Source organism: Mustelus asterias, chromosome 16 (assembly GCF_964213995.1).
Source record: "Mustelus asterias chromosome 16, sMusAst1.hap1.1, whole genome shotgun sequence".
Classification (NCBI taxonomy): domain Eukaryota; kingdom Metazoa; phylum Chordata; class Chondrichthyes; order Carcharhiniformes; family Triakidae; genus Mustelus; species Mustelus asterias.
In genome coordinates this window covers 8,710,349-8,720,613 of record NC_135816.1, presented here as the reverse complement: position 1 = coordinate 8,720,613, position 10,265 = coordinate 8,710,349, and the positions used below count along the sequence as shown (strand labels likewise).

General features: G+C 43.1%; 2 pseudogenes; both read left to right on the top strand.

Annotated features, from left to right (window-relative positions):
* Nucleotides 1–382: 382 nt before the first annotated feature.
* LOC144505605 (protocadherin-10 pseudogene) lies at nucleotides 383–2,764 on the top strand (annotated as a pseudogene).
* Nucleotides 2,765–7,573: 4,809 nt separating this feature from the next.
* On the top strand, nucleotides 7,574–9,967 carry LOC144505604 (protocadherin alpha-C2 pseudogene; annotated as a pseudogene).
* Nucleotides 9,968–10,265: the final 298 nt, after the last annotated feature.

Below are 10,265 nucleotides of genomic sequence, written 5' to 3'. Positions count from 1 at the left end.
ATCTATAATTTTAGTTGCATAACTTTAAATATCGTTGGCAGCTTCAGAATGCATATGGAGACAAATATTCTTTAAGGAACTTTTGCTGCAGTTATTGGCTGAGACTCTTCGTGTCGCTGTGTACCAATTAGGAGCTGTTACGTCGCAAGAGATCTACCCCCTCCCCCATTCGGTAAGAGCAGACCAGAAGAAGAGAAAGACAGAGATGCTGGCTGTGTGTGCGTTACGCTCTGCGGCCATGTTCAGTAATAAGAGTCAGGTTTAATATTTCAATTTCTCGGCTTAATATCGGTTATCAAATTCTATGTGAGACCCTCATGGAGTTCATTTAAACAATTGGAGTAGATTTGGGTATTTTTAAAAGAAAATCCAGCCCAGAACAATGGCGATTACGAGCAGGGGAAGAACGCCTTTTATTTTCCTTCTTTGTGTGTTGGACCTGGTTTTGGGACACATTCGCTACTCGATTCCCGAGGAACTGGAGCGTGGGGCCTTTGTTGGGAATATCGCCGAGGATTTGAAGATGCAGGTTTGGGAGTTACCTGCTCGCAAGATTCGGCTTCTCTCCGATGTCAGGAAGGAATATATTGAGGTAAATCTGGAGAATGGAATTTTATATATTAATAAAAGAATCGACAGAGAGGAGATTTGCAGGCAAAGTTCCAGCTGTTCCCTTTCTCTAGAAATAGCGCTGAACAATCCGTTGGAAATGCACAGCGCTGTGGTGGAAATATTAGATATAAATGACAACTCACCTAGTTTTGAAAAGGAAGAATTTTCATTGGAGATCAGTGAACTAATTGCACCTGGCACGCGCTTTCCTGTCGAGAGCGCGCATGATCCGGACGCGGGCACAAATGCAATCAACACTTATCAGATCAGTCCAAACGAACACTTCGGCCTCGAAGTGAAAAGCAGAAGCGATGGGAGTAAAAGTGCGGAGCTGATATTAGAGAACCCCTTGGACCGTGAACAACAATCCAGCTACGAACTAGTATTGACCGCCGTGGACGGCGGGGTACCTCAGAGATCTGGCACAGCTCGGATTGTCATTGTTGTGCTGGACAGCAACGATAACGCACCTGTATTCGACCATGAAATATATCGGACTGGTGTGACTGAAAACGCGGCTCTGGGTACATTACTCCTAAGAATCAACGCTGCTGATTCAGATGAGGGGACAAATGCTGAGTTGTCATATTCTTTCACCAGACACGTTCCCCGAAAGATTCGTGAAATGTTCAAATTGGATCCGGTAACGGGAGAGATTTCGATTCAAGGTGTATTGGATTTCGAGGATTCAAGTGTTTATGAGCTGGATGTACAGGCAGTGGATAATGTTCCACTTGTAGGACATGCCAAAGTTATGGTTGAACTAATTGATATGAATGATAACGCACCCCATGTCGAGTTCGCGTCAGTATCCAATGCAATCGCCGAAGATGCCCAACCTGGAACTGTGATTGCTATAATTAAGGTGACGGATCGAGATTCAGGAGAAAATGGACAGATTTATTGCCAGATTACTGGGAATGTTCCATTTAAATTACAAAAGTCTTTACGGAACGCCTATAAGTTGGTTACAAATGATATCCTCGATCGTGAAACAGTGCCAGAGTACAACATCACTATTTCAGCATGGGACAGAGGATCGCCCCCTCTGTCAACACGGAAAACTATCATGGTCTCTGTTTCTGATAAAAATGACAACGCACCGAGTTTCACACAATCGTTATACAACGTGTATCTGATGGAAAACAATGCTCCTGGTGCTTCCATATTTGCGGTTACAGCTTTAGATTCTGATATGGACCATTATGGTCAGGTGGCCTATTCTATTTTGGAGAGTCGGATGGAGCAAGGACCTGGTCACGTCACAATTAATTCCAAAAATGGCAACATTTACTCACTTCGCTCCTTTGACTATGAAGAACTGAAGCAATTCCAGTTCAAAGTTCAAGCCCAGGACGGTGGATCTCCTCCCCTGAGCAGCACTGCCACGGTGAATGTTATTATCCTGGACCAAAATGACAATGCTCCAGTTATTGTTTCACCTGTAGTATGGAACAGCTCAGCATCAGTGGATGTTACGCCGCAGTCTGTATATCCAGGATACCATGTTACCAAGGTAATCGCCACTGATGCCGATTCTGGACAGAATGCACGGCTTTCATACCAATTGTTGGAGGCCATTGATCCCAGTCTGTTTCATGTGGATCTCCTGTCTGGTGAAATAAGAGCAACTCGACATTTTGCAGACCATGACATCATCACAGAAAGACTGGTGCTCTTGGTAAAAGATAATGGGCAGCCGAGTCTCTCCTGTACGGCAACAATCTCCTTTACAATTTTGTCCAATGTTACAGAGGAATCTCCCAAATTAACCTACGAAGCCAAATACTCAGTTCATTTTTCGGATTTGAATCGCTATTTGATCATCATTTTCGGATCAACTTCATTTCTGTTTCTTATCATCATAATTTTTCTGATCACCCTGAAGTTTAACCAAGAAAGCAATGTTGCTGAAGATCACAGCACCAGAGTTTGTTGCCGTAGTCGGAGGAATTCTAACCTGTCCTTTAATCCGAGACCTACAGGAAACGTGTCTTTAAATTATAGTGGGCCTGGTCAGGCTGAAAGATTTGGTTACACAGTGTGTTTATCTCCAGAATCATCCAAGAGCGATTTTCTATTTTTAAAACCCTGTCATCCAACTTTGCCTTTCAATGAAGTGAATATCCACAACACAAACGGGATGACATAATTTAGACAAGAACCTTTATGCTGACAGGTAATTGACTTTGATGAAGGGTTAATTTTTGTGTTCCAGGGAGTACGTTTTGTCTATTTGATTATTTCCTTGTGTAGTTATTAGAATGCATGATAGGCGAAACTGCTTCTTGCTGGTCCTATCTGCCCATATGTCCACGGTGCGACATATTACTGACTTTTTTGACAGCCATGTCAGCATGACAGCATTCTATACTATAGGGTTTACATGAATTGGATATTGGTATGCCTCTTTGTGATTCCTCTCTCGCCTGCTGTGTATGTTTGCATTCACATGTACAGTAGACAGAGTAGTAGCAGAAAGCATATTTGCAGACTTCACTCTTTCAAAGCTGAGTGCAACGTTGAAAGCTTTCTTTTAGACAGCATGTCAAAAAAATGCTTTTCCCATTATGTGTAGTGAGAATGTTTGACAAATCATCCTTTACGAAATATTAAATATCATGCACAAAAAATATACAGCATCTCGACCAATTTTGCCTGGGTAAAAGTATCTCCCACATTTAATTCTCATTTTACGCAGGACCTCTGGTTTGTTGGGGAGAATTAACCTGTTTTGATATTTGGATATCGGGATTCGCAATATTCTCACATTAAGTACCCACAATATTCTCACAAATAAATACTCCATGTGCTGCGAAATGACTGACATGTCACAGACTCTAACTGTAGGTTTATGTGACTGCACAATCCTGTGGTTATGCAATGCAGCCAGAATATTCTTACACATAATTCAGCCTGCTTTCGAAATTATGTAATTCTGCCCTTTCCTCCAAGTATGTTCGAGGAAAATAAGTCAAAAGCTCTTCCTTGCAAAATTCATGTTGTAGAATTACACATCTATTGTTTTCCTCCACATCATAAAACTAACCATTATTAGGAGAAACAGCTTTCTGTGTTTTCAGTTTGATAACACGGTAAAGTGTTAAGAGCTTTCTAAATTCGGCAAAAAACTGTTTATTCTAGCCAAACACACGGCCTTTTCTAATTGACAATAAAACGGCAGCATCACTGGAAATTCCGGCTTCCATACTTTCCAAGCTTTCCCTGTGACTGTGGCTCTTGTGAAACATTCTCCTTTGTTCACCTAGCCCTCTCTGCAGCCCTTGGTTCGATAGATCACAGCATCTTTCCCCTGTCGTTCAGTTCATTGGGTCGGTTTTTCCTGGTTTCACATTTCACAATGTTATCTAATCATGACTCCCCTTCTGCACGCATGATATTCTTTCTGGAGATATCCAAGGATCTATTTTTTATCATCGCAATGTTGTCTGAATATTGATCAAATATCGAAGTCTGAGATGTATTTCCCTTCGCCATTGAGCAGACAGAAAGCATTGTCTCCGGCCCTCATCATAAGTGCTAGGTCCTTGAAATTATCTCAGCCATTGCTTCAGTCGGAACAGGAGTGTTCTCAATCATTTCAGTCAGAGCCCTGTACCAAATCATTTTATCCTTGCAATCACTGCTTAAGCCTCCAAAAACATACCTGCCTCCTTTCCTATCCCAGCCCATCTCCCAGTGAAAGACTTAGTGATATCTTCATCAATTCCAGATCCTACTATTGCAAAGTATTCCTGGTCGGCGCCCGTTAGGTTCTGCACAATGCGTAAATTTTAGTTCATGCAAAATGTTGCTGCCACCTCCTATCACATACCAAGTATACCTCATCAAAAGCCTTATCCTCGCGAAGGGCACTGACGTTCGTCCCAGAGCTGCAATTTTTAAATTCCAAACACCTGCTTGATTGACTTTTTAAAACGCAGTAGCGGCTGTGAGTAAGGAAAAGGTAGGAATTCCTGGAAGAAAAAGAGTAAGGTCCACCCAGTTCGCCTTCTGCCAGTATGGAAGCAGGAATTTCCAATGATGCAGCAATTTTATTGTCAATTAGAACGGGCAGTGCGTTTGGCTTAAAGAAACAGTTTTTGCCGAATTTAAAAAAGCTCTTAACACTTTCCCTTGTTATCACACTTACAACATAGAAAACAAACACAATTATTCAAAAAGAACAGAGGAGTCTTGAAACGCCCAGACATGCTATCTCTAACATCCGTTTACAACAAAAAGGTGGAAATCTTGAATGCATGTAGAGTCATAGAGGTTCACAACACGGAAACAGGCCCTTCGGCCCAACTTGTCCATGCCGCCTTTTTGTTTGAACACCTAAGCTAATTCCAATTGACTGCATTTGGCCCATATCCCTCTATACCCATCTTACCCATGTCACTGTCTAAATGCTTTTTAAAAGACAGAATTGTACCCGCCTCTACTACTACCTCTGGCCGCTTGGTCCAGGCACTCACCACCCTGTGTGATGAAAATTGCCCCTCTGGACACTTTTGTATTTCTCCCCTCTCACCTTAAATCTATGCCCTTTAATTTTAGAATCCCCTATCTTTGGGAAAAGACATTGACTATCCAGTGCCAGGGGATATGGTCGACAAAAGGCTGTGTAAGATAAATCTTGACATTGTGCGGAAGTGCAATGGTTGGGAGCGAGTTGGTAACACATTTTCCATCAGCCCCCATTATAATTTCCATTAAAGTCAAGCAGTTATGGACAAGAATGTAAGCAGCTTGCCGACTTGTTAGCTCAAGTTCCACATTGTCTCTCAATGGCAACATTTACTTCAATGATAGCAAAAACAGAAAATGCAAGACAATCTCAGCAGGTCTGACAACCTCTTTCGAGCGAGAAGAAATCATCCAGACTCGAAACGTCAGCTCTGTTTTCTCTCCACCGAGTCTGTCATGCCTGCTGAAATTTTCAGATTCCAGCACCCAAGCCTGGGCTGACAAGTGGCAAGTAACATTCACGTCACACAAATGCCAGGCAATGACCTTCACCAATGAGAGGCAATCAAACTACCGCCCCTTGACAGTTAATGGTGTTACCATCACCGAATGCCCTTCTGTCAATATCTTTGGGGTTACCGTTGACCAGAAAGTCAAGTGGACTCATCACATAAACGTGTTGGCGACAAAAGCAGGTCAGAGGCTAGGAATACTGCGGCGAGTTACTCAACCCTTGATTCCCCAAATCCTATCCACCATCTACAAGCCATAAATCAGAAGTGTGATGGATTACTCTCCACTTGCCTGGATGTTTGCAGCTCGGACAGCACTCAAAACGGCTTGACAACATTCAGGACAAAACAGCCCGCTTGGTTGGCTCCACATCCACAAACGTCCCCTCCCTCCAACACCGACGCTCAGTAGCAGCAGTGTGTACTACTTACAAGCTGCACTGCAGAAATTCACCAAATTCACCAAAGACCTTAGACAACCCCTTCCAATTCTATGTCATTTCCACCGAGAAGGACAAGGGCAGCAGATACGCAGGAACACTACACTCTAAGCCATTCACCACCCTGGCTTGGAAATATATCGCCGTTCCTTTGCAGTCGCTGGGTCAAATTCCTGGAATTCCCGACCGAACAGCATTGTTTGGCAATTTACAGCACATGGAATGTAGCGTATCAAGGAGGCAGCTCACCGGCACCTTCTCAAGGGCAACAAGCCGTAGGCAATAAAATCCTACCAGCCAGCGACGCTCACGTCCGATGCATGAATGAAATATATCTGCAGTTACTTGCTTTTATTTATTCGTCACAAGTAGTCTTACATCAACACTGCAATGAAGTTACTGTGAAATTTCGCCAGTCGCCACACTCCAGCACCTGTTCAGGTACACAGAGGAAGAATTTAGCATGGCGAATGCACATAACCAGCACATCTTTGGACTGTGGGAGGAAACCGGAGCACGCGGAGGAAACTGACGCAGACACAGGGAGAACGTGCAAACTTCACACAGAAAGTGGCCCAAGCCGGGAATCGAACCCGGGTCCCTGGCGCTGTAAGGCAGCAGTGCTAACCACTGTGCCACCGTGCTGCCCCTTTACTTTAATGACTTCGATAATGTTTACCTTTGAAAGTTGAATTCCGTTTTATTAGGTCCTAAGTCAAAGTAGGAATTGTACAGCGTACTCAAGATTATATTACACACCGAATGCAGTAACATTTTGAACTCACTGACATGCATCACAGCACTGCTGGACGTACAGCAACAATTTTTTGCCCGCCTTGGCAGCCACTGGTCTCATTAGCGGACACATCTCTGACAGTGGAACAGTATGTCTATAATTTCCATTCTAGTTTCCTAACATCCTCCAATTACACTGAAGAAGATAATTTCTTCCGTCATGGTGCTGACCGAAAAGAAACGGCAGATCCAGCCTCATACCATTTTCCATTTCTCTTCCATTTGGAATTTTCCACCTCCTACCACTAGCGTTGTACGTTAAGACACTTCCAGTGCGTATCTAATTGAGCTGTAGATCATATGCGACGATCGCTCTTTTTATCTTTGAATTATTTGATATGAACTCTTGTGGGCATTTTTGGTTGCGCACTGCAAATTTTTCTGTTCGTTGCATTGCAAACGAGTTCGAAACAGTCTAGCTTTAAGAACAGTTGCTGCAATTATTGGTTGCGGCTCTTCGTGTCGCTGTCTACCAATAAGCAGCTGAGACGCTACGAGGGATCTACCCCCTCCCTCTCCGCGGTAGCACAGAACAGAAGCGAAGAGACAGTCTGTGATTGCGTTTGTGCTGTGCGGCCATGTTCAGCAAAGCAGCTGAGGTCGAGACTTTGCATTTCTAGATTCCGTGTTTGAATATGGATAAACAAATATAGTTGAGCGATTGTATCAGCTTTGGAGGCCAGTTAATCCTTACGATCGGAAAATATTTTGAAATTTGATGACAGAATCCAGCCCCGGACAATGGCGAATACACTGATGTGCAGGGCGTATTTCATCTTGCTGCTTTGTGTGTTGGATCTGGTGTCTGGACAAATTCACTATTCGATACCTGAGGAATTGGAACGTGGGGCAGTTGTCGGGAATGTCGCTGAGGATTTAGCATTAAACGTTTGGGAATTATCTACTCGCAATTTTCGGCTCGTCTCTGATGTAACGCAGCGATACGTAGAGGTAAATCTGGAAAATGGAAATTTGCTTGTTCATGATAGAATCGATAGGGAACAAATGTGCAGACAAAGCTTGACTTGTCCCCTTAATTTACAAATAGCTCTTGATAATCCGATGGAAATACACCCAATTGCAGTGGAGATACTAGATGTAAATGATAATTCACCCAGATTCCCAAAGAGTGAATTTTCCCTGCAGATTAATGAATTAATTTCGCCAGGAGCGCGCTTCCCCCTCGAGAGCGCGCATGATCCGGACGTGGGCACAAACACAGTCAGTAATTACCACATTAGTCTAAATGAGCACTTTGGTCTTAAAGTGCAGACAAGAAGTGACGGGAGTAGCAGTGCTGAGTTGCTTTTAAAAAAACCTTTAGACCGTGAGAAACAGGCGATCTTTCAGCTGGTACTGACAGCCATTGACGGCGGAATTCCTGCGAGATCTGGTATAACTCGGATAATGATTACTGTGCTGGACGTCAATGATAACGCGCCTGCATTTGATCATGAAATATACAGGGCGAGTGTCGACGAAAACGTCACCAAAGGTACCTTGGTAACAAAAATTAATGCGGTTGATTTAGATGAAGGCATGAATGCTGAGTTGACCTATTCCTTTACAAGCCACGTGTCCGAAAAGATTCGGGAACTGTTCACACTGGACCCGGTAACTGGAGAGATTAGAGTTCAAGGTGTACTGGATTTTGAGGAATCAAGCGTTTATGAACTTGATGTGGAAGCTGTGGATAACGGCCTGGCCGGCATGGCAGGACATGCCAAAGTCATAGTCGTACTAATCGACACGAATGACAACGCCCCGGATCTTGAAGTGACTTTGGTGTCCAGTACGGTGCAGGAAGATGCTCCCCCGGGGACTGTAATAGCTCTGATCAGTGTAACAGATTTAGATTCTGGCGAATATGGAGAGGTTCAGTGCCAGGTTCCAGCGCAGCTTCCTTTTAAACTTCAAAAATCTTTGAGAAACAGCTACAAATTGGTTACCAAAACTGTACTAAATCGCGAAAACTTTTCGATGTACAACATCTCTATTTCAGCTTGGGACGGAGGGATTCCCCCTCTTTCAACAAATAAAACTGTCTTAGTTTCAGTAACTGATGTAAATGACAACGCCCCGAGGTTTACACAATCTTCATATGATCTATATCTCATGGAGAACAACACTCCCGGTTCTTCTATTTTTGCTGCTACTGCTTTAGATCCTGATTTAAATTCTAATGGGGAAGTGTCATATTCTATTTTGTCGAATCCGTTACAAGAAATGTCTGCGTCTGCTTACGTCAGCATTAACTCGAGAAATGGTTACATTTACGCACTGCGTTCCTTTGACTATGAGCAACTGAAACATTTTCAGATCAACGTTCGTGCTCAGGATAATGGATCTCCCCCACTGAGCAGCGCGACCGTGGTGAATGTCATTATTTTGGATCAAAATGACAATGCTCCGGTCATTGTTTCTCCTTTGACGTGGAACAGTTCGGCATCAGTGGAGATTCCATCCCAAACAGTACTTACAGGATACGTGGTCACTAAGGTAATCGCTACGGATGCGGATTCTGGTCAGAATGCACGGCTTTCTTATCATTTGTTGGAAGCAACTGATGCAAGTCTGTTTACTGTGGGTCTTCACTCTGGAGACATCAGAGCAACTCGCAGTTTGAGAGACCAAGACCTCACCACAGAGAGAATCGTTATCTGCATCAAGGATCATGGACAGCCAAGCCTCTCCAGTACGGTCGCAATTTTCTTTTCAATCATGCCTAATGCTACTAAAAAACCTTCGGAACTAAGTTACCAACCTCGAACTGTGGGATATTTTTCGGATATAAATCACTATTTAATCATCATTTTGGGATCAACATCCTTCTTCTTTCTTGTCATCATTATTTTTCTGGTCGTCCTAAAATGTAAACAAGACAGAAACGTCGTTGAAGACAGTTGCTTTACAATTTGCTGTTACAGCCAGAGTAATGCAGATCATACCTTCATTCGGAGATCAGCAGTAAACGAACAGTTAAATTATATTGGACCAGGTCAAGCTGAACGTTACCGTTACGCCGTCTGTTTGTCTCCTGAATCATCCAAAAGTGATTTTCTGTTTCTGAAGCCTTGTCATCCTACTTTGCCTTTCACGGACCGAGTCACTCCGGACTCCGACCCAGGGATATAATTTCAGGAAATGTCTCTGCTGAGAATGGTAAATGTCATTGAAGAATTATACAGTGCAGAAGAAAATCATTTTCCTGTGTGCCTAAAAGTGTAATATAATTAGTTTCCATTCCAGAATCTTCTGGGTCCCCCCATACTTTCTATAACATGCCCAATCATCTTTTGAAATTTCCAATGGAAGGTTCTTGCACCATTCTTTCAAGGTCTTGCGCTCCAGGTTTTAGCAAACTTCTTTGTGAACACATTTTTCGTTTAATTTTTTTTCTGGTTGTTTTGTCAATTAGTTTAAATCTATGACA